Source organism: Alosa alosa, chromosome 7 (assembly GCF_017589495.1).
Source record: "Alosa alosa isolate M-15738 ecotype Scorff River chromosome 7, AALO_Geno_1.1, whole genome shotgun sequence".
Taxonomy (NCBI): domain Eukaryota; kingdom Metazoa; phylum Chordata; class Actinopteri; order Clupeiformes; family Clupeidae; genus Alosa; species Alosa alosa.
The window spans coordinates 5001626-5027188 of NC_063195.1; the positions used below are offsets into that span (position 1 = coordinate 5001626).

General features: G+C 41.0%; 1 protein-coding gene and 2 long non-coding RNA genes across 3 annotated transcripts in view; 1 reads left to right on the forward strand and 2 right to left on the reverse strand.

The window, feature by feature from the left end:
• LOC125297696 (zinc finger protein 239-like) overlaps positions 1-25563 on the forward strand; it is an 80411-nt gene that overhangs the window by 47767 nt on the left and 7081 nt on the right. The window lies entirely within an intron of this gene.
• Positions 3332-5544, reverse strand: LOC125297438. Its single transcript, XR_007194023.1, has 5 exons — positions 5362-5544; positions 4477-4594; positions 4004-4140; positions 3726-3773; positions 3332-3568 (listed from the first exon to the last, which is right to left on the reverse strand). It is a non-coding gene; the product is annotated as an uncharacterized LOC125297438 (long non-coding RNA).
• On the reverse strand, positions 18135-19322 carry LOC125297453. Its single transcript, XR_007194043.1, has 3 exons — positions 19146-19322; positions 18757-18849; positions 18135-18224 (listed from the first exon to the last, which is right to left on the reverse strand). It is a non-coding gene; the product is annotated as an uncharacterized LOC125297453 (long non-coding RNA).

A 25563-nucleotide genomic window follows, 5' to 3' on the forward strand; every position in this document is an offset into this window, starting at 1 on the left:
AGCTAATAATTAAGTCTTCTGCCTTTCAAGTAACGTTAGGCTACAACACTGGGTAGACTATGACTAGTCTAGACTACAACTATAGGCTAATTAAGCCTAGCCTAGGCAGTTACATGTGTTGGTAGTGCAAAATTGTTCGTTTATCTTTATATTGCTGACGAAAAAAGTTAACGTAATATGCATTCCCCAAATTAATAGTATAACTTTTACATTACTGCACCTGGAATATCCTGGCCACGTTGTCCACCATTAGGTCCAGCAGTCTAATGCTGACCGTTGCTGAGTGTGCACTGAAGTGGAGAATTACTGAATTCATGGTTATTGAAAGCACAAAGAGAAAGAATTTCGGAAGACACATTCCATTTATACCCTTCATTGGTCAACTCCGCCTCCTCTGTGATTTTGATACATTGGAGGGTTTGGTCGTTGGAATAAGGTTACTAGGCTAACGTTATATCACAACGGCTCAAGGATGGCACTGGAACAGCATGAAGGCATGATCAGGCAACTGAAGGAAGAGGACAAAACATATGATGAAATAAGCAATAAACTCCTGGCTGAAGGGGTTATTCGAGGTGACTCTGTTGCAAATTTAAAAAAAATTCTGCAAGGAAAAGGGACTTGTGGACAGCAGGTGGGGAAAGGTGTCCCAGGAGGAGCTACAAAGTGCTGTGTGGGATGCCACTGGAGAGGTAGGGATTAGGGATTTGTAAACTTTGATGATCAGTATTGCAGTGTCAGGTCTCTTGCACATTAATGCACGCATACCCAGATCAAAAGCATGATTTGCATGAACGAAAAATTCCTACAAATCAGTTTTGATTCCTCCTTTTACTGATTATGATTCCTTGAGCGGAATTCTCCGGGATAACCACAGAACACAATAGCTAGCACTACACACAATCACGTCAACTCTTTACAACTTTATTTATGCTTAGAGAAAATCAACTGTAATATGCTGGTCAGCATATATATATGGCTAAAAATGGGTCAGCCAAATGTAATGTAATATATATGATGATAACATTACCATTAATTAAGTGTTCATCTGTTGAGATAATGATTAAGTTAACTAATATGAATGAGTCTTCTTCCACAACTGGTTATTTGCTAGCAGCTAGCCTACGGCAAACTCTTTGTGCGTGGCTCTGGGTCAGTGCAGCTAGAATATTGGGTCAGTGCAGCTAGAATATGCTAGAATGTTTACAAGACTTAATGAGGTGTGAAATAGCTGTACGATTGTGGTGTAATATGCAGCTTTTATCGTAGAATGTTTATGAAACTTAATGAAGTGAAACAGAGCCTTATATGGCTCTGGTGTGAAATAGCTGTAGCCTAGGCTACGACTGTGATGTAATATGCAACTAGATTATCTTAGAATGTTTACGAAACTTAAAGGTGCGATTTGTAGGATTGTTACCGAACGTTCTGCAGGCCAAAATCAAAACACTGGTGAACGTTCTCAAGACTACCAGACGCGAGCCTCTTCTGGGTTGCCAGATGTAATTAAGACTTAGCTAACGTTAGTTGACCTGCAGCTGCTTTAACGTTTCTCCAGCCATGACCCAGCTACACATTACGGAAACAGTGAAAACAAAAAATACCTCTCTAACCAACGTAACATATTTAGCTGAAGTTAGCGATGCAGATGAAGTTTAGCCTAGGCTACCTTTGTGGAGAAATATGGCCAGCTCTGCATCAGACTTGATATTCTTCGATTGACGAAGACGTCAACATCTCAGGAAGCTCCTCCAATGTCCACTTAATTTGTTTCTTGTTTAAATTTTGGAAATTTGCCTGCCTCTCGTAGGCGTTCATGACTACAACTGACAGCTGTTGACAGTTGGCCTTTGCTAATTTGGCAACCCAAATCGAAGGACGCGCTAGCCCATTATTAATACGCTATTCTAGAATGAATCGTTCAAAACATAAACGAAAATTCCAAGACATTCCGCCCCGTAACTCATTTTTTTTTCATGGGTTTTACAGGTTAGAGTAATGTTGTCAAATAAGCCATTACTTCAATTCATCGTGTTTCCTTACTCTCTGACAACATATGGTGATCATTTTTGGAATGATTACAGTTTATTTTCCATTATTTCCTACATACTGGACCTTTAATGAGGTGTGAAACTGAGCCTTATATGGTGAAATAGCTGTACGATTGTGATGTAATATGCAGAACAGAATAGAATATTATCTTAGAATGTTTATGAAACTTAATGAGGTGTGAAATAGCTGCATGATTGTGATGTTCGCCATGTAGTCTTGTCACGGTCGGAGAGATTATTGTTATAGATAGATAGATAGGCTAGATAGATAGATAGATTACTTTATTCATCCCCAGAGGGACATTATGCTGTATGGTGTTACCATATTAGTTTATACGGGAGGGGACAGGAACAGAAGTCGTTAGGAATTTCTGGCGGAAGAGGATAGTCAAACTCCACCATAAAAAAAAATCTAATGCTAACATTCTACGACCACCTGTGAGCAAACGGTTGCCCAATGCCAAGGGTGACTAGACCTCCTTGATAAAAACCGTGGACATAATCCCCCCAAAAAGTTAGAACAACCTGGACATCTACATTTGCTATGAATCTGATTGCAATAGCCAATATATTTTCTTGATCAAACGGTCGAAGAGTTAGCTTCCCTGTATTGGGGACGGGCAACCAAAAACGACTGTCCCGGGACGTCCCATGGAGGGACTAGCAGGCTGTACGATCAAGTATGAAAATAAAAAAAAATCATGAAATTAAATCAAATTGCATCATATTAACAGTCTATACTTCTCTGTGTTCACCTGCGCAACCATTACTCTCGTTTGCTTATAAAAACAGACGATATGACTGCAAAATAATAACATCATGTACACAAGCCAATGCTGCACACTAATTACTCTCGTTTGAATTACTCACGGACCCGTGATCGGATAGATATGTTATGCCACGCATGTCAGATGAGAGAGGAGACACAGAGCTATCATTTGATACCAAGTACATCCTTCTGGGTTATAAAACAGACGAAGTGACAGCAAAATAATCACTTCATATAGCTGGACTAACCCCACGTTTTTGTGTTTTTGTGGCAAAGCATGTTTATAATCCAACGCTATGGTGTGTTTCTCTATGGCAAAGCATGTTCATAATCCGGTTTTGAGATCCTAGCAAATTCCTGCCCCATACAGAAAAATAATATATTCACATATATGCAGCTTGAACATATTCCAGTATAAGCACATCTATGATCACATGACCCTTGATGAATATTCTGATCACATGATCTATATATTTCAGACATATATTTCTCTAATATAGTTCATATTCTACTATGGTTTGATATTTTCCGCATTGATCATTAAATATTTCACTTGTGTTTACTTAAAATTAACCATAGTATCAGTATAAAGAGGAAGAAACACACAACACTTCTGTTATCTTTTATTCTATTTTATTGAAAATCTTTGTTTTTGTTATGGAACCTCAGTTCTGTCACTTTGGCATTTATTGCCTGGCCCAGCAATCTGGAGTGAGTGTCTGGCCTGGGAACTGCTTCAGGGTGGTCTCTGAATAAGACAGAACATATACAAATAGAACATGCAAAATATTAGTGACACAAATACAGATGCTAAAGTTCAGAAACACTGTTGTGTTATCACGATAATTGGAGATAAATACAAAGTTGGAGTTGGAGAGAAAGACATACAAATAAAATAAACTCACCAATTGTCTTAGTCCTCTCAGGGTCCAGGCATTCCCTCTAAGTGCCTCCTAAAAAATAGCACAATCAATTAGGACCTCAAATAGTTACAGTTTTCTAACACAGAAAAGATCTATGATGGTGAGGCGAAAATGGGATGCAGTCCACACTGAAAGGAAAAGTTAGTTTCATCCTCAAATTTTTACTAAACTTGTACAACCAAGAAGCTGCTATTTAATTAAAGTTAAACATGTACATTTTAATGTAAAAGTTCACATCTGTATGAAAACACTCTACAAACCTTGTTGAATAAAAGCCTTCAGACTCACAACCTCCTCTTGGAGAGCCATTATCGCCACCTCTTCTGTAGGTGGTTGTCAGTTATTGGTTCTCCCACAGCTCACACTCATAGAGAGCTCTACCAGCCTTCTCTGAAACCTGCAAGTGAACAGAATACAGCATGAATGAGAGTGACGTTGGTAAAGGGTATACTTGCGTAATATGTAATGTCCTGGGATATTCCCACTCATGAAGTGTCTCCCATCTGAGACTGCTATCTGAGACTGTAGGGAAGCTGTACCAACCATCATAGAAAGACATGGTTGGAAAGGTATTTCAGTTCACTTTGTGTCCCCAGTAGCTTGAAGCTAAATTCTTCCAAACTACTCAAACAAATGTATAAATTCTCAGAAACAAAAGGTTATGTTCTGCATTCGAAAATAGACCTTTAACAAAAAAAGTTATATTCATAAGTAAACATTATTTTTTGATTACCTTTGGTCTATGTGATGATGAAGCATCAACATTTGTCAGTGAAGCATACTATGGGTTGGGCTCAGGTCTTCTGGTCCATCCTCCGGTGTCCTTGATGTAGCTTTCGAGTGTTGCCTCTCTAAAATGTAAAAAAAGGGGTGTCAGTGCTCAAATGCACTACATGGCCATACATGGTCCTTTTCAATACAATTCAACTTTTACATTTCCATAATTTAGCATGGGTGTGAATGGTTTTGCAAGAATGTCAGTGCACAAAGCATGACAAAGTAGTTTGATAGTGCACAAAAACAAAACACGTTACTTGCAATACCATTTCCATGAAATTAAGCACAGTACTTGTTATCAATTTCTACACGTCCACTCTAATACTCTCCAGCACATAACTTTACCACATTACATCCAATCTAAAAAAAAAAAAGCTAATGTTAGCTCTAAGTGTTGTCCATGATGCAACAATAGCAGCTAGCTAGCTAAACCACAGTGCATAGAATGTCTACACCTTAGGCTAGTAATGTTAACTGTTACATTTTCTGTCTTGCATGACAAATCATAAGTTAGCTTCTATCTATGCCTATCAATCTACATGCCAGAGGCAAATATACTACCAAATATGGCCGGGAGACAGGTTAAATTGGTATTTCACTCTGTCATTACAAATCGTTTTTATTAATTGTCCAAACGTTTCTCAGTGAATTTATTTTTCAAACCCCTTTCAGGTGTAAAAAAAATAAAGCTAGCGCTGGCTAATTTATGCTAACGTTAATGTTACAGAAAGTAGCAAAGGTTAGCTTCCATCAGTAATACCATTTTTAATTCGGACATTAACTTCTGCAAATGTTATATGAAAGCAATTTAGCATACAATGAAGATCTAGCTTCTACTTACCAGCAATTTTGACCACCATGGCCTCGAAAACCGGCCAACTATCTCTTGGCTGCCTTCCTCCCCTCCACCACATAGTTTCTAGCAAGATGTTGTCCCATAACGTTACAGAGCCGTTGAAAAAGTCTTCCTCATTAACGTTAGGTTTACTAGTGAAGTCAGTCGGCAAAATGCTGGTTTTGCCCTCATACTCCCCGCCAATCCAGTTAACCAGAGCAAATGTTTTACATTTGGACTAATAGTAGCTGTTAGTTATGCTTATGTAGAACTAGTGAAAAAGCTGCAAACATTTTAACCGTTATTCCAACGTTGGTAGTGAAGTTGAAGGTAGCCTTTTTTGTAAACCCCACCCATCACTGCCTGTGTGCAAATTAAGTTAATTGAATATATTCACCATATATGTTCATGTTTAGATAAACACATATGTTACATTGCTGGGTCCCACATATACTTGCATATATACATTCTTGTACTATATATGTATTAAATATATTGTAGCCATCTATTTAAATATAAGCTGGATGTAGCTGCATATATGTGAATATGTTTTCCCTTGATTGTTCTGTATGGGGCATGCCATCCAATTCAAGGCTCACATTGCATCCCAATTTGTTCAACAAAGAAACACCTTTTTGCCTTTACTTTGTTTATGGCAATGCAGTAATAAGTTGAGAATCATTATGAGTGCCTACACCATAGCCACACGCAGGCTAACACGCAAACTCGGGTCAAATCAGGTCAGATCAGTTCGTGTCACAGATATCAAAGTCAAAGTCAGCTTTATTGTCAATTTCTTCACATGTTCCAGACATACAAAGAGATCGAAATTACGTTTCTCACTATCCCACGGTGAAGACAAGACATATTTTACCAATTTAAGTCCACAGAAAAACATAACATTCAAGTAAACAAAAAAGTAAGTAAATAAGAAATAAGGGTAAATAATAATAATAAATAAGTAAATAAAACTACATATATGGAGCGCAGAAAGGTCATTTTTCATCACTAAATAAAAAACATGGCAATTATATTGCCTGATTCAGGACAGTCTGCCCTACACACACATCAAAATTCAGAGAGAAATGTGTAGAGCTATGAGCTTGCTGTGGTGAGATACATGTCAAAATATAAGAATTTTTATAATACGCTTTTTGTATTTTAATTCTTTAAAAATAATTCTTCAAAATAAAATCAGTGCTATTACTAATATATGAAATTATGGCAGATCTGAATAGCCTAGACTCTGCTAAAAAAAAAACAATATATAATATGTGTGTGTGGCACTTGACCAGAATAAATCCTTATGAATAAAGGTAGTGAAAATGCCCTAAAAACAGCTAAGGGTTAAATGCCCAAATCAGAGGAATTCAGATGGGGCAGGTTCAAAATTCTTACTGGCCTATTGTTATGCGGGCTCACAGTCCAATGTAGGAGCAGAGGGCATTCTGTAGTTGTAAAACAACCAACAGCCTATGCCTTTTCTCATGTTCTGGGCTTGCTTAATCAGTAACAACATAATCTTAATCCGACATTCCCCTAGGATACTTTTATTTGCCACTGACTTGTGAACAAAGTTAAACAAGCGCATAACGTCAACGCCGACGGGAGAATTGGGCCCTTTAAACCGATTGAACACATCTGTTCTTCCCTAAAAAACAAACAAGCAAAACATACCAGCTTACAATTGATTATAATATGCTCTACGAAGGTCGGCCCAATGTATGGTCGAAAAACCATGAAGGGCTACCTGGCGACCAAGGGCATTTGTGCGTGCCACATGCGAGTGGGAGCAGCAATGCAAGCTGTCCGCCCGCATTACCATGAAGGTCGCCAACGGGTAAGCTGCATTTGATACCAAATAGGCAACTCTGGCTAGGGCCTATATTAGTCTACTTTGTAGATTGTATAGTGTTTTGATGTTTTTGTTTTTTACATTCTAAAAGAAAAAATGCGAGTTGTATTAGCCTATGTATAATTGTTCTTGATATTGTAACGTCGGTGTCTTCCGGACTGCCTCCTAGAATGCAATGTGTGTGAATGCTGGATTGTGTAATGTCGGTTTTAGTGAGTGTAATTGCGTTTACCATGTCATGTATGTGTAAGCTTATATGCAGTCTTTCTTTAGGTTGTACCTCACGTGTTTTACCCGGTGTATTGTATGTGACCACCCTGTTCGTGTATCGTGCTTGTTTTATTGATGTCCCTTATGTTTCCTGTGTCAATGCGCCATGCCATATGAGTGAATCGTTTCTGTTTAGATATTTATGAATGAATATTTTTTATGTTTGATAATTCGTATTAATATCTAGGGAGCACGGAATCTCAACCCAGTACCTTATCGGGCGGAATATTTCGGTGAAAAACTGCACATGGACCAAAACGAAAAGTTGGTGATGTTTGGAGTGACCCATGCAATGGCAATTGATGGATACAGTGGGAAGTTGGTGGGCCACTCCACGATGCCCGTTAAGAATAACCTCGTAATATATGAGGAGGTGTACAGGTATGTGTGTGCAGGGGTTAAATTGGGATCGGTGAGGTGGGGGAGCCCTTTTCCAGTTTGGAATGAACCTGCGGACAGTGGGAGAGAGGAAAAGAAAAGGTCATGAACACATCGGTAGTTGTTTGTTAGGGGTTTAGAGATGGAGTAAAGGCTTATTCTCTATTGAAGGCAGGTTTTGTAAGCAGGCGGTAGTTGTTTGTTAGGGGTGGGGTTTAGAGATGGAGTAAAGGCTTATTCTCTATTGAAGGCAGGTTTTGTAAGCAGGCGGTAGTTGTTTGTTAGGGGTGGGGTTTAGAGATGGAGTAAAGGCTTATTCTCTATTGAAGGCAGGTTTTGTAAGCAGGCGGTAGTTGTTTGTTAGGGCTGGGGTTTAGAGATGGAGTAAAGGCTTATTCTCTATTGAAGGGGTGGGGTTTAGAGATGGAGTAAAGGCTTATTCTCTATTGAAGGGGTGGGGTTTAGAGATGGAGTAAAGGCTTATTCTCTATTGAAGGCAGGTTTTGTAAGCAGGCGGTAGTTGTTTGTTAGGGCTGGGGTTTAGAGATGGAGTAAAGGCTTATTCTCTATTGAAGGCAGGTTTTGTAAGCAGGCGGTAGTTGTTTGTTAGGGCTGGGGTTTAGAGATGGAGTAAAGGCTTATTCTCTATTGAAGGCAGGTTTTGTAAGCAGGCGGTAGTTGTTTTCTTAGGGCTTTTGGGGTTTAGAGATGGAGTAAAGGCTTATTCTCTATTGAAGGCAGGTTTGTTTGTAAGGGGTGGGGTTTAGAGATGGAGTGTTATTCTCTATTGTTTTTTGTTAGGGGAGTAAAGGCTTATTCTCATTGAGGTTTGTAGCAGAAGCGGTGGTTGTTTGTTAGGTTTTGTAAGCATTCTCTATTGAAGGGCAGGATTTTATAAGGGTTTGGGGTTTTAGAGATGGAGTAAAGGCTTATTCTCTATTGATTTTGAAGGCAGGTTGTTTGTTAGGGCTGGGGTTTAGAGATGGAGTAAAGGCTTTTCTCTATTGAAGGCAGGTTTTGTAAGCAGGCGGTTGTTTGTTAGGGCTGGGGTTTAGAGATGGAGTAAAGGCTTATTCTCTATTAAGGGGTGGGGTTTAGAGATGGAGTAAAGGCTTATTCTCTATTGAAGGCAGGTTTTGTAAGCAGGCGGTAGTTGTTTGTTAGGGGTGGGGTTTAGAGATGGAGTAAAGGCTTATTCTCTATTGAAGGGGTGGGGTTTAGAGATGGAGTAAAGGCTTATTCTCTATTGAAGGCAGGTTTTGTAAGCAGGCGGTAGTTGTTTGTTAGGGCTGGGGTTTAGAGATGGAGTAAAGGCTTATTCTCTATTGAAGGCAGGTTTTGTAAGCAGGCGGTAGTTGTTTGTTAGGGCTGGGGTTTAGAGATGGAGTAAAGGCTTATTCTCTATTGAAGGCAGGTTTTGTATATGCAGGCAATTTTCAGGGGGCAATTGAATAATATAGTCTACCTCACTCTCACTGAAATTTCATCATGTGACGTCTTCCATTCTTAATAGAAAAGCAGTGCTTGGCCATGGGTTGTGGGATCAGGTAAGGACCGACAGAGGGAGAGAGTTTTACCTGTGCCAGTACGTGCAGGAGAAACTGGCAGGGCAGCGATACTGCACTGCAAGACCCTCTTTTCTGCAGACACCCTCAACATTAGTAGGTCACACACACACACACGCACCAAATAACTAACTCTAATTATAGTTTAGCCAATAATAAGCCAATAATTGTGACATTACGAACATCGTATCCGATTTTTTTGTCTACTTTCAGAACCATCGCATCGAGAGGCTATGGTCCGAGGTTTGTAAAGCTCTTTTTGAGTTATGTGATGTAGTGATGTAGACAGCCACCCAGACAGACAGACATACAGACAGACAAACCCTGGCGAGAAAACATAACATCCTAACCTAATCATGTTTTGGATGAAAGTGTAAGAAGTTGATAACATCTTTGCGCCATTATTAATGCCCCCTTGTCTTGAGTGCCCACTCGAGCAGCAGTTGCATTATTTTACATTGTCCGAGAGAACACCTTTTGCGCTCCGAAATCTAGCTTGTTTGGCACTCGGCATCCCCAGCTTCATTTCCCTGGTTATGGAGTTCCCCCGCATTATGGAGAAAAATTACCCATAAATAGAATTCCGAGCTCATTTGCAATAAATCCATTATCATGTTTGGATCTAGTTTCAAAATCGGAAATCTGACGAACGAAAAAGTACACGGACCAGGGAGCTGCTGTTTTGACATGCCAGTCTTGTAACCTATGTTTCAATGTTTTTGAAAATTAATCTTGGAATTCGTTGACTGAGGCAGAGACATCGCCTAGTTTACATAATTTTAGAATCATGCCAAGCAGTTCACCCTGCTACAATAGCAATATAAAATAGTAGTACTTTACATTAGTAGCAGCATTCACGCATGCATCTATCTATATATCTATCTATCTAATATGTTCTGGTTTTGGAGGACATAAGGATGTTTAATGTACGTTTCTACTGCTAATTATAGGTAAACACTAGGGTGAACTTCCCCATTAAAGCTTGCCTTCAAAGTCTAACCGACCAAGGAGCCATTAATATGGAGGATGACGTGGTGAAGTTTTGCACCTCACAGCTGGCTTGCCAAGTTGCCAATGTTGGTCTGACCCGATTTGTGGAGGCCTGGAATCAGCACAGTGTGCCAGGTACAATTTCACAACTTTTCAAATCTTCCCATGTTATGTAGGCGTGTGTGTCTGCCGAAGTGATCGGTCAACAGACTCGTTCATAATAGCCTACCGTCATTCAATCATTCGTGTTTGTTAACTTTCAGTTCAAGAAAAATAATGTGATTTCGAATGTTAGCCAACTAATAAGCCTATGGAATTTTGGATGTGTATGTTTAACTGGGTAAGGCTGAACTGCAAAGTGCTGTTTCGCCAGTGGTGGCCCCTACAGCCTTCAGAAGCGCGTAACGCAACATACACTGAAGTCAGGGGAGAATACGCGCAAGGCCAGTTTAGACAAGGAACGGCAGATTTTGAAGTTGTTAAAATCCAGTAATAAGGTTATGTGTAGTCAGACGTCAGCTATAGTAGCGTTCCTGAGAAATTTCATTCCATATCTAACGGACGGCAGACTCCAATTTACTCACGACATTTCTATTGGTTTCTATGGACAGTATGTTTTCTCCAAGGATTTCCAAATATTTGAATACATTAATATGCAGCTGATTTTCAGTGTCAGAGGAAGCTAATTAGCCCCCAAGTGTCATCTTGTAATTGCCATATATCAGTTTATATTAGACAGGGTGCACTTTTCAGTGTATGCTTCATTCTTCCTCATCCCAACACACTGCTGTTCTAAAGGCACGAAAAGCAGTGGTGGAGGAAGTACTGAAACTCAGTACTTAAGTAAAAGTACAAATAAGCAGAGAAATATTTACTTTAGTAAAAGTAAAAGTACCACAATGCCAACCCAACTTCAGTAAAAGTAAAAAGTACCTGCTTTTAAATGTACTTTAAGTATTAAAAGTAAAAGTATTTGCATGATTTATTAATATTATAGGCCTATTCTAATAAAAAAAAAGCAGTAGCCTATGAGCTGTGGCATTTTAATTAAGTTAGTTTTAGGTCATACTAGGCTAGATAGTTTTAAGCTGATGTAATTGTGCTTACCACCCGTGGCCCAGTTTACATTCTGATGTACAATTCTGGAGACTAATTCTGGTTATCTAGGGTGATCTGCTGAGTTAAATATCATTCAGTAAAACACGAGAGCCTGAAGTTTAACGGGGCAGACAAGGGAAACGTCGGGTGGATCGTAATGCCAATTCTGGTCCAGATTGAACAGAAAGGTTGTTGTTGAGAAACCTTTATGATAAGGTTCAGTTTCACTTGCACAGACGTACAGTACTCTTTTGATCCCGTGAGGGAAATTTGGTCTTTGCATTTATCCCAATCCGTGAATTAGTGAAACACACTGCACACAGTGAACACAACGTGAGGTGAAGCACACACTAATCCTCGGCACCCCCTCCACCCCCCACCATTCCCAACACACACACACAAAACACACAATTACATCATCACTGTCATCAACCTCACGTACATACAGCACACTGCTTGCTACAGTAAGCCTCCTCTACATACTTGCTGCACACTGCCCCCCTCCCTACATACACAGCACATTGTCTTCAGGATCTTCTCCAACACACATCCTCTACATACTTAAGCTGCACACTGCCCCCACCTACCCACACACACACTACACACACAGTCACTGCTTCACTCCCCTCCCGCCCACACACACATCTTCATTGTCATCACTCACATATGCATCATACATACAGTATTCTGCTTGCAATAGTAAGTCCCTTCACCATACTTGCAGTGCACTGCCCCCCCCTCTCCCCTACCTACACAGCACATTATTTCATCAGGAAGCTTCTCCAACACACATCCCCAACATACTTACAGCACACTGCCCCCCAATACACAGCACATTGTCTCATGAGGAAGCTTCTCCAACACACATATTGCACACTGCCCTCTCCCCACATACACAGCACACTATCCCTTCTCCCCTGTCATCCCCCCAACACACACACCAAACCCCTCTTCTACTGCACTTTTTACCCCCATAAAAGCACAAATAGGCTGACACCAGACATAATTTCACTGCATTTCTTACTTCCAGTAACTATATGCATGTGACCATAAACTTCCTTGTAAGTTTTTTTTCGGACAGCGGTTCTATAATAGTGTACCATTCATTTGTGCCGCAAATGATCAGATGACCAGTGTAACAGAAGCATGGGCATAGCCTGTATCTTCGTTGCTCTGCGGACTAGCAATCTCATCGGAGAGGAGGCCCTAACGCTGCAGATAACAGACAGAGAAAGGCAAGCATATGCTCAGGGCACAGAACACAGTTGCATGTCCAATGTAGCCATGGGTCTGATGAATATAGCCTACCGAATGCAGATGGCTACAAGTTCACGCTTTGCCTGGTCTAGAAGCCTATGTTTCAAAGATTTAGAAGCGGGGCACGTAGCGCTCTATCTTTGGTAGCAAACCAGCCCCCTGGTAAAACAAACGTGTTTATCAAAGAGGAAAAAAAACTGATCAGAAAATGTAACGTAAAAAGGAACGATGGTGTTGTAGAAATGTAGCGGAGTAAAAGTACAGATAATTGCTGCATAATGTAACGAAGTAAAAGTCAAAAGTATGCACTATAGATTCTACTTAAGTACAAATGCCTGGAAAATTTACAGTAGGCTAACAAAGTATTTGTACTTCGTTACATTCCACCACTGATGAAAAGACAGAATACTGAACCAAAATCATATGAAATTAGTGTCAATATGCTTGGCAGTTAATTCTATGGAGTAACGGAACAAAAGTTTGGGTCTCCTGACCAGTGTATGTCTGGAGGATGAAGAATACCCTGGATAGTGCACCATGTTTAAAGTGAAGCATGGTGCTCTAGGTCTATTTTGCTTCCTATGACACTGCTAATTAGCTGCAAGGGGTAGATATAGATCCATTCAAATATTTGGAATCCTTGAAGAAAACCTTATACCATCCATAGAAACCAATAGAAATGTATGCTACCAGCTGACGTCTGACTACCTACAACCTTATAATAATGAAAAGTATGCTTTTATCACTGCAAAAGACAAAAGATACTTGTTATGAAGGGTGCCAATACTTTTGACCACACAGTATTCACTTCTTGCGGGATTTTGTGTTGAATTTGGGGAAATCAATTGTTGTTTTAGTTACGTTGAGCCACTGAAAATATCCTGGTTTGGTTATTTCATCAAAAAACCTTCAAAAGTGTCTGAGTTTGGCCACCTGCACTACAGGCTGATTAAACAAATGGCCAAGCCTCTACTCACATTATCTGAACTAAGTTATGCGCCGAGATGGGCACGCACATTGGCAAAAATATATGCCTAATAGCCTATTACGAATTCTTTTGCAAAATTATATAATATTAAATGCATTATGTAAAATATATTTCCGTTATATTAAATAATACATCAAAATATTGGTAAGGACAATCCTTTCCATCCCAAAGTTGGTCCGGACATGTCCCTCAGTGTCAATCCCTATGTAAAGTTGCGCCCAAATCCCACCCAAGACACCGATGAGGTGCCCTTGGGATACTGTGTGGCTGCACCAGTAGTAGTACTATTAATAGCACTACCGGAAGGGTTAAATACAGACAAAGAATTTCCCTAAGGGGAGTAACAAAGTATACATTAAGGGCATATACCAGCCGTAGAGCAAATTATTTGAAGCCTAGTGTTACTCTTATTTTTTAAGGTAATGTCTCACATACTAACTCTCTAAAATATGTTCTGTCAAATGTCAGGTAGGGTGATTCCAGATTCTCTGGCCTCTGGCGGATGTCCTGTGAAGGTGACACCAAGCATGGTGCCTTGTGCCGCTGTTGCAGCGGACCTTTATGACGCAGAGAGGGGCTCCTCTCTCACTAGGCATTCGCCTTTTGGGAGAGATCCATTCATCAGTGTGGAGGAGCGAGCCTTGCATGGGGACCTCAATGCCATGTTCAACAGTGTGGTCAATGAGAACAATGGGCCTTTCAGTGATGCTCTGTTGGACCTAATTCGGATCTCCACATAAAAGGTCCTTGGAGGAAAAGACCACCCCCTTTGCTAGCCTGGAGAAAGGACTCCACCCATCTTCCCCTCTGTGTTTGTATTGTTTTGTCCTGCATCATCTGTGTTCACGCTCACCACCCCCTCCAACCCTGCTCCATCCCTGGAGAAAAAAAGACTCCACCCCCTTTGCTAGCCTGGAGAAAGGACTCCACCCATCTTCCCCTCTGTGTTTGTATTGTTTTGTCCTGCATCATCTGTGTTCACGCTCACCACCCCTCCAACCCTGCTCCATCCCTGGAGAAAAAAAGACTCCACCCCTTTGCTACCCTGGAGAAAGGACTCCACCCATCTTCCCTCTGTGTTTGTATTGTTTTGTCCTGCATCATCTGTGTTCCCCGCCACCACCCCCTCAACCCTGCTCCAGCCCTGGAAAAAAAAGACTCCACCCCTTTGCTAGCCTGGAGAAAGGACTCCACCCATCTTCCCTCTGTGTTTGTATTGTTTTGTCCTGCATCATCTGTGTTCACGCTCACCACCCCCTCCAACCCTGCTCCATCCCTGGAGAAAAAAAGACTCCACCCCCTTTGCTACCCTGGAGAAAGGACTCCACCCATCTTCCCCTCTGTGTTTGTATTGTTTTGTCCTGCATCATCTGTGTTCACGCCACCACCCCTCCAACCCTGCTCCATCCCTGGAGAAAAAAGACTCCACCCCCTTTGCTACCCTGGAGAAAGGACTCCACCCATCTTCCCCTCTGTGTTTGTATTGTTTTGTCCTGCATCATCTGTGTTCACGCCACCACCCCCCTCCAACCCTGCTCCATCCCTGGAGAAAAAAAGACTCCACCCCCTTTGCTACCCTGGAGAAAGGACTCCACCCATCTTCCCCTCTGTGTTTGTATTGTTTTGTCCTGCATCATCTGTGTTCACGCTCACCACCCCCTCCAACCCTGCTCCATCCCTGGAGAAAAAAAGACTCCACCCCCTTTGCTAGCCTGGAGAAAGGACTCCACCCATCTTCCCCTCTGTGTTTGTATTGTTTTGTCCTGCATCATCACCAGCGTCTTTTGTGTTCCCGCTCATAGCCTACCTTGCCGTGGTGAGCGGGCATCATTGAGAATGAGTAGTTGACGTCACTCGCCGGCAGGTAAGGTTGCCGTCTGGTCATTGGAATCCCATAGAGATCGATACAAGTTAGTGGCTTGTTATTTGTTCGATTTTGAGACACAAATAGGCTAACAAGTCACTATTTCCTATTCATCTCAATGGCAAGAGTACAAGTATACCATCCAAGATGGCAACAAAAGCAACACGATTTTCAGTTGAGAGCCGCCTTCTCCTAGAAATCTAGAGGCACCATAGCGGCAGCAAATTTAATTTGCTGTCCGGGCTAGTTTAGCTAATCTTGCGGGCTGGAAAAATTACACTTCGATCAGGCCAATCACATCGTGTATAGAGTCGTTAGGCGGGCTTAACATAATGATTGACGGCAGAGTTGAAACAGTTCGACGTGAATTCCCTGCTACTTGAAAACAAAGAAGATGGATGTTGCTGTTGGCGAACACGGTGACACGAGTTAAGATTTTTTTAAGTTGGCAAAAGTTTGAACTAGCCAACTAGCTCCGCTGGTGGGAAAACGCATGGGACTCGTGAGTTGTAGCGCTATCCTATTGCGTGCAGAGGGAATTTGAAAGACAACCGATTATCCCGCCCCTCGGACTGAACACTGCGAACGGGGAGTATCCAGACCCTACATTTTAATGTGGGTCTGGCTCGTCAGGCTAGCCTTCTCCTCATTCTCAACACCAAATCGGGCTTCAAATGTTTGTGTATTTCAAAAAATGTAATTCCACCAACAACAGCATTCATTGAGTTCATTACAAATGTTTGGTAATTTGATGGTTACAGATATGAAACAGAAATTAATACCAAGCGAATAAAATGTATACAAATTAATTATATTCAATCAGTGACCACTACAATACTAAATGTTGTTCAGTTAACATTGTGACATTTAAATGAAATGACGAGTTGGGGTTTGTGAATTCAGCTAACATTATGACATTGAAATTAAATTACAGTTTGGGGTTTGTGAATGCACATAATAGGCTATCTATGAAAATGAAAATGAAATGTATGCTTGTATTTTAGTATAACACTTTCTATGTGTGTATGTGTATTGCGTGCCGTTTTAGCAGTTATTGACGACAATGTTAAGTGAAATGTAGTGTTCTTATATGAATGTTGTAGGCTTACTACTCTTCTCACCCTGACCATGGACTATTTTAACCCTTGAGGCAGACGTCTCTGCTGCATCAAAACCAGAAGAGAGAGTTTGAAGAGTTTCTTTCCTCAACCCATCCGTATCCTGAACACACACAAAACCACATAAATGGATTGAAACTTTTCCTGACATAATACTTACTGAACACACACAAGCCTACATAAATCACATAACTTATTTGACTGACTTGCACTTTCAACTGAACACACACATACTACATAACATAGACTGACACTTTTACTGACATTGGACTTTCAAACTGAACACACACTAAACTAAATCACATCACTTGGACTCAAGAATGGACCGTATAGTTGTGTTACTCCTCCCAGTGTGATTGTTAATATGAGTTTTGATTAAAAGTCCATGTTTGCCTGAGAATGTATCTATTCTTCCTGAAAGCCATTCATTATTATGGTTCTTATGTCTCTTTAAGGGCCTTCTAAAGGATTTGTTAAATTATAGGCCCATATATAAGACACTCCATAATGCATCATTGTAGCACTGACCACTTTATTGAGAGTGCAGCAAGTAGGGGTGACCACAGTGAAAAGAAGAGAACAAAAAAATGTGCCATAGAGGCAAAGCAGCTATAAGACTATATACATAGAAAATATTTAAAAGTGTATGAAATTGGACAACAATACACAGCATCACAACACAAGGAAACCATAAGTGCTGTGTTACAGAGCACTGGTAAGAGCAGAACACTGATAACATAACAGAGAACCACATCATTTAAACTGCCAGGTTGAAGTTAGCTTGTAAGACCTGAACATGGAAAGCTATGTGTCACGGAGAGGCAAAAAGGGGCCACAGTGAAGGGAACAAAAGGTGCCATGAAGGTACAGAGCACAGAAAGCAGCTTGTCATTTAGTGATGTGGTATGGTCAAAAGACGGGGCCACAACATTGGGTATTAAAAGGGCCGGGTTAAAGAATACTTGAGAGACCAGAACACTGAGAACGACTGGGAGAGGGATGATTTACTCTGGACAGTTCCTGGGTTTCTCTCAACCAAAACATTAACGTGTGCACCCAGCTGGAATACAGCGGGTGTGATGGGCACAGGAGAAGGGATTGATGTGAGGCTGTTTTTCAGCAATGTAAAATGAATAGCCCACAATGATATTGAATGTGAAATACTTACAACTTTATGTAGCCACCACAGCTTTCCACAGGCCAGCAGAATGGTGCATTCATGTCTGGCCAAAGGTCAGAGCCAGTTAGCCCAGGCACAGCTGGCGTGATGGCGCCGGGACACACTCTGCTCTGAACTTTTCCACGTGGGCTAAGGCATTGTCGGGTTAATCAGCTCCTTTTTGAGGTGTTGGTAATGTGATCCTCTTCTCCCGGTAGATATAGATCACGGGCCTCCTTGGTGGACATCAGTGTGGACTTCTGACACCCTGCTGGGGTATTTGGATTTACCAACTTGGGCTTGCCATCTTCAGCTCAGTTTTAAGTACTGAAATAAGATAAGAGCAACAGTACAATAGCAGCATTACTTTGAGAGTTTCAGGATCACAGCTGATATACCACAAACATGTCATTACACAGAGAACATTATAAAGGGTTAACCCATATGCCCTTTTAGCTTTCATGATACAGTATACCATACAGCAGAGGTAACAGGGGTCCATGGCCCCAGAGCTAGAGTGTAGAGATTAGGTTGTTAGGGATTTAAAGCCAATCACCAGAATGACGGGAGTGGACAGGAGTGATAGTGTCACGTGACAACACTTGGATGTGGATGGCCTACAGGCTGCAGCCATACCCTACTCCCTCGACTGGAGTGTGTGTTACTTGTGTCATTGTAATTGTAATACACCTATTACTCTTCAGAAATAACCCCTGAACCACCCTAAAGAAGCTTTGTCCCCTTAATGTCCATGTTTAGTAGTGACTTAACATTATGAAACATTATGACGTGTGGAATAGATTATCATGGTATAGACGGGACTGTCTTGATAAATGGACTGCCGAGGCCACCTACTGACCTTTCTTGGTATTGCTAGATGAGTGATTCTATGAATGGCACTGCTGAGCTTCTCGGGTAGACTACTGCTAGAACAACTTCTTTCGCCGGCGTGCTGGAAACAGTGAAAATAAATCAGTTTTCATTATTATGTATAATACGCACACATACACATGTTAAACTCGCGTTGAACTGCAGTGCGGAGTTATGTGTTGCACACACAGACTGCTAATAATCACAGACTGCAAATCGTGTAGCAGCTAAGTAGGCAATGAGTCGGTAATGGCTGCCATTCACTAACTTGACGATCGTAGCCTACGTCCGAAATTATGCCTTTTTAATTATCCTTTTTAAAGTCCTTATTAAATCCCCTAGCACTAATCCTAAAGAGGTTTACAACCATCAGTCTACCTGGCGTGATTAGGCGTCCATCGGCATCCACCTTCGGTCTGGCACCGGACTGTCTCCCAACTTCCTTGTTTCAATTTTCATTTTCCAAGTTGAGAATGGTATAAGGTGACGGTTCTGTGCGTTCGCCTATTTGGACAATGATATACATCCTTGTTCAACTTTCATTTTCAAAGTTGAGAATAGCATAAGGTGACGAGTCCGTGCTCTCAATTTCATTTCACGTATTTGAACAATGATATACCTCCAGAAAGTGAAATGGTCTACCCTAGAGTAACAACCGACAAACGTGTATTGCAGTTTGGCTGGCGGTTATGTTGCCCGCATACCGCCTCCCATGGCCGAAACTGTGTAAGAATTGAGGTAAAAATATCCAAAAAATTAGCTACACGCATCAAAAGAATGAGAAGAAATAAGGGCGATGATGTCATTAAAAAAACTACAACTGCAGCGATATCAACCTGAATTAGCATGCTAAATTACTAGCCACAGCCCGACAGGTATCGTAATACCAGTTTCGGCCATGGGAGGCGGTATGCGGGCAACATAACCGCCAGCCAAACTGCAATACACGTTTGTCGGTTGTTACTCTAGGGTAGACCATTTCACTTTCTGGAGGTATACTGCCCCCATCTTTTATGGAATGTGGAGTATGAATTGATTTTTTGGCGGACATTACACATGGCACCTTTAAATAAAGGAAGACCGAATATTGATCCTTCATTTAAATTTCCAGTATTATCGTTATGTGGTATATAGGAAGTGGAACCAAGTCAAGCAGCATGCGTGTCTTGCCGCAGAAAGCTGCGTTGTCTGATGGACAAAGCACATAACGATGACAACTCTTTGCTGTCATTGTGAAGCGTGTAGCCCACCTCACGGTTATGGAATGGAAATGCCATGCATATCGATGATTCTGCCATTTTTATAGCTATAACAGTAAGTGTTCACATTAATCACAGCCCTCCGCTTCGCGTCGGGGCCTTTTTACAACCTCGACCGTGCATTAACTTCTGTGAACAGACCACTGTGTTGTCCATTATCCCTTACATAATGTTCCCCATACACAAAAAAATATTTGAAAAATATTTTCACAATATATTTTGAAATATATGTACATATTAAAAATTGACAGAAAAAAAACAATTTTGACACTTAAAATATATTTCAATATATTTTCTCTAAATAAGTGCCCTTAACGACCCACACTCAGTCAGTCTCTAACATAATAAAAGTCAATCCCCTACTAAGCATCTTTCTTAAACTGCTGTTCCATGTCCCACCCCCTTTAATTATAGTATAAACAGATTAATGAGGAGAAAATTAAATTGAAACAGTGATGTATCGCTTGACCATCCATTTGGGTCCAGACCAAAGCAGAGTGTGTGCAGACTGGTATTTCTTATGATGGACCTGGGCCAGCTTCCCTGTGATGGACCTGGACCAAATTTCTTATGATGAGCCTGGACTAGGGCTGCACGATATAGGAAAACATGCGATATGCGATAACATTATTGAGTCCTGCGATAACGATATAACTTGCAATATTTAATTAAAAAAAAAAAAAAAAAATCTCCATTCTACTTGCTGCTAGCATAGACTGTAGGGTTGGGGGGGGGATAAATGTATACATGGATTTCTATGCAACGTCATGAAAACATGTGTGCGCAACTAAGAGGCAGAAAGCACCATAGAACAGCATAGAGCAGTGCTCTCCTTGAATAGAATAAAATGAGTTGTTATGCTGAAAACGGCACCAATTCGAAATCACGATGGTTAGAGAATGTTCAATATGTTCAGTATCAATATTGACATATCAATTCATGTCTTCAACAAAAATGACAAAATACAATGTTATATTAATAAAGAAAATGAACGGCAAACTCTGAAATATAGCCTGAAATGAAATGGTATATCATTGAGACAACAGGGGTATACAAAAAATTCCGATTGTAGCTTACAGCAGTCGACTATTTAGGTTAAGTTTATAACGTTGTGGACAGCCACCAAGCGTCTTCTGCCCATCTAGTTTTGTTGGTAAACGAGAAACCCGTGTATAATTACAGAAATAAATGTATAATTTATTTATAAAATTATAATTTTTTTATAAAAAATATAAAATATTATGAAGCTTAGGCTATATATGGCCTGATGAAAGTGGACAGCTAAGAGACCTACTGACTAGGCTATCGAAGTTGTGTGGAAAATCCTCCTAAAAGACGGATAGACAGCCAATCTGAACACTTGTGCACCAACTAGCGGAATATTCCACATTGCCAGCCTTCGCTGGGCCTAGCAAAAAAGCTACTTAAGCTATATCGCGGGTCACTCATCTAAAATCTTAAGTAGCCCAGTCTGTAACCTCATACATGCGCATCCCACACTAGACTACTGAGGGGCAGCGGAAAGTGAAAGTAAGGGGCTCTTGATCGCTTTGAGTCCAACGTAGGCTAAACAACTTTTACAAATAACGAATCCTGATTACCTCTGCTGCTGTCTGGGGCTTTTGCTAAATGCAAATCATGAAATACAAGCCTTACAGTGAAAGACATATCTTCTGATCCTATAACGATAACGAAAGAAATTGTTTATTTTAACACGGTGGAGAAGGACTCATTTGGCGCCAGTGTTTGTAACACGTCATCCTTCATAAAACCAAAATATTTCCATATAACAGACATTTCTTTAGTCACTTTTAGTCACCAATCCCTCTTCACCCCAAGTGTAGCCTACCTCAATATCTTCCCCACTCACTATCTTCACCCAAGTGTAGCTACCTCGCTCACTTTCTCTTCACCCAAAAAGTATCCACCTCACTTTCACTCACTATCTTCACCCAAGTGTAGCTCACCTACCTTCACTATCTTCACCCAAGTGTAGCTACCTCAAACTCCCTCACTATCTTCACCCAAGTGTAGCCTACCTCGCTCGACTCACTATCTTCACCCAAGTGTAACCTACCTCTCTCGACTCACTATCTTCAGCCATCACAACATTAGCTCCTGCCTCAACACCTAAAACACCACACACCTAAACTGTTTGGGGATCAACGGGCTTCTCGGGCAGCATGACAGCATCGGTTTGGTAAAATATGTTGACATTCAAAAATGTAGAAAATGTATCGAAAATTAAGTAATCTTGGCGGTTGGTCTATCGCAAGCATTGATATCGCGATAACGATAGATTTTAGATATATCGTGCAGCCCTAGCCTGGACCAACATCCCTGTAATGGACCTGGACCAACTTCCCTGTGATGGACCTGGACCAGTTTCACTGTGATGGACCTGGGTCAACTTCCTTATGAGGGACCTGGACCAACTTCCCTGTGATGGACATGAAGCAACTTCTCTGTGATGGGCCTGGACCAGCTTCCTTATGATGGACCTTGACCAACTTCCCTGTGATGTACAGGGACAAACTTCCCTATAATGGGCCTGGAATAAACAAAGCAGACAAAAATATTTTGCAGCTTATTGTATAAAGGTTTAAACATGGCAAGTTTCTCAGAAATGTAGCAAAAAAGTCTAACAACAACTGACAGATTTGTATTGCCTATTAGCAAGCTATTTTTTGTATTTTACCTAGCTTAGCAGCTAACATTAGCATGAATTACCATGGCAACAAGATTGCTAAATGAGCTTCAAAGCTATTTTAACTATTGGGTCCCTTCTTGGTAATAGGCTAAAGCAGTCACTTTTGTTTGTTGTACATTTTCCAGGAGTGACATCACTATGTTGGTTCAGATTTATTATTGTAAAAACGGTGCTGGACCAAAATTCTAAAGACGGTCCCTGACCAACATTGTAAAGACGGTCCTGGACCAACATTGTAAAGACAATATTGTAAAGTCCAACATGATAATGATGGTTCTGGACAAACATGACAATGTGGGTCCTGGACCAACATTGTAAAGACGGTCTTGGACCAACATTGTAATGATGGTCCTGGACAAACATGACAATGTGGGTCCTGGACCAACATTGTAAAGACGGTCCTGGACCAACATTGTAATGACGGTCCTGGACAAACATGACAATGTGGGTCCTGGACCAACATTGTAAAGACAGTCCTGGACCAACATTGTAAAGACGGTCCTGGAACAACATTCTAATGGTGGTCCAAGACCAACATGGCAACGTCGCTCCAGGACCATGTACAAACAAAAGCTACTGCTTTAGCCTATTACCAAGCTACATTAGTAGTCCAAAAGTGTGCACATTAGCCAGTGAACTAACATAACACCGGCTTGGCCCTTCACATAGTTGCATGCTGCACCTACCTATTAGCAAGCTAATTTGGTAGCATAAATGTATGTTCCCTAGCCTAGCCTCTAACATAATAACAGCGGCACCAAGATTGCTAAATGAGCTTCAAAGCTACTTCAACTACTGTATCCCTTTGAAATAAGTTATTTAAAAGATGCATAGCCACTGAATTACCTATTAGGAAGCTAATGTATTACAGCAAATGTATGGTCCCTAGCCTGGCAGCTAACATTAGACAAACATGGAACCAAGTCAGCTAAAACGAAAATAAAAAAAATCTAAGGTGCATATATTCAGATTCCACTCAGAATTATTTTATTTTACAACTATTTTACACACAGATATGCAAGGACCTACCTGTATTGAGATACAAGTTGGTGATCCACTAGTTGTTTCTGGAGGGAAATTTCAAAATGGCAATGGGAGAAGCAGAAGGCATTGATGACATCACAAGGCTGTGATTGGTCATTTAGAATGTTGGTCCAGGAACAACTCTTGAACAAATCACGGTCACCCAACAGGACAACTATACTATTCATTTGGTTTGATTCATACATTTTGTTACTTTAAACTGAAGGAAAGTTTGAGAGGATTTCTTTGGCACAGCAGAACTTCAGTCTGAAATGGTAAGAACCACCATAATATTTTGGCCAGTGAATTGGAAGATAAGACTCAAACAATAAGACTTTGATGATCCCACACCCACCCACCCTCCTCCATGAACATATTTTGGCCAGTAAATTGGAAGATAAGACTGTATTGGAACATATATTTAAGACAGAGATAGAAACATCATCCCACACCCACCCACCCTCTCATTCTCCATCAGTTCACACCCACCCACCCTCTCATCCCCCATCAGTTCACACCTCCACCCTCTCATTCTCCATCAGTTCACACCTCCACCCTCTCATCCCCCATCAGTTCACACCTCCACCCTCTCATTCTCCATCAGTTCACACCTCCACCCTCTCATTCTCCATCAGTCCACACCTCCACCCTCTCATCAACTTTGAGAAAGCCCCCATCCCTTCTGAGTCCACATCTCCCTTACCTTTCTCAATAGGAACAGGTTAGTTTTACCCCTACTGATGGTGGCGTCTATAAACTAAATTGTTTTATAAACAAGTTTGATTCAAATGTATCTTTTTAATAACATGACTGTTATTGTAGCGCCCTCAGTTCAATGTGAGTGATTTGAAAGGAAAGATAACAGGGATGTGGTGTTTGTTCAAGAGTTTGGGTTGTATTTAGTTGTTCAGTACATCAGCCGCGCCAGTAGGTGGCAGCAGAGCGCTGTGGAATCAGTCTGTATTCACAAGAATCTCAGCAGGAAGTAGAGTAACTGTGTTCGTTGTGTCGTCTACTGAGTGTATTTTGTATGTTTCTACAGGTGAGCTGGTGTTAAAAACAAATTCCTATAACCTTATTAGCGTAAGTGACATGTAATGATATAGAAACGAGATGTTTTCGTTTCATATGTTTAATTTAGAAGTGATATATGTGCCGTTTGCCATGCTAGCTGTCTAGCTTGTTTTGTGTCATGAATAGCCCGCGTTTCTAGCCTGGCGGGCCATCCTATATCATTGAAATGTATAGTCTTGAATCGAGCCATTCACCTCGCTTAATCCAAGGGGCGGGCAGAGAATAGCCTTTCAAACTGCCTAGGCATGCAATTGACCTTTCGCCTCAGAACGCGTACTGTCCAATCCTACGTTAGCAACGGTCGCCATCCAAGGAAGGTCTGTCTGTCAAACATTGGGCTTTTTTCGGTCATGCCTAAACGCTGCGCATACGGTACCTGCCACTCGGATACGAGATATCCAGAAAGATTGGAGGGTGGTGTCTGTTTTTCCCCTTCCCCAAACCCAACATGAGAGATGCCTTCAGTGGATTAAACTATGTGGGAGACCGCATAGTCAGCTCAACCCAACGAAAATAAATAAAAATACCTACGTCTGCTCCAAGGTAAGTTGTTGATAGTACGAGCTAACTTGTCATTTCACTGTTTAGTTCATATAGTTCGACTAGATTTTATTATACATCGTTAAAAAGGTAATGTAGTTAGTATGTAATAACATTATAGGCTAGCGTATGAAACCAGTCTTCTGCTAGTGTGTGCCCAATGAACTAACGTAGCAGCTGTAGCTAGAGT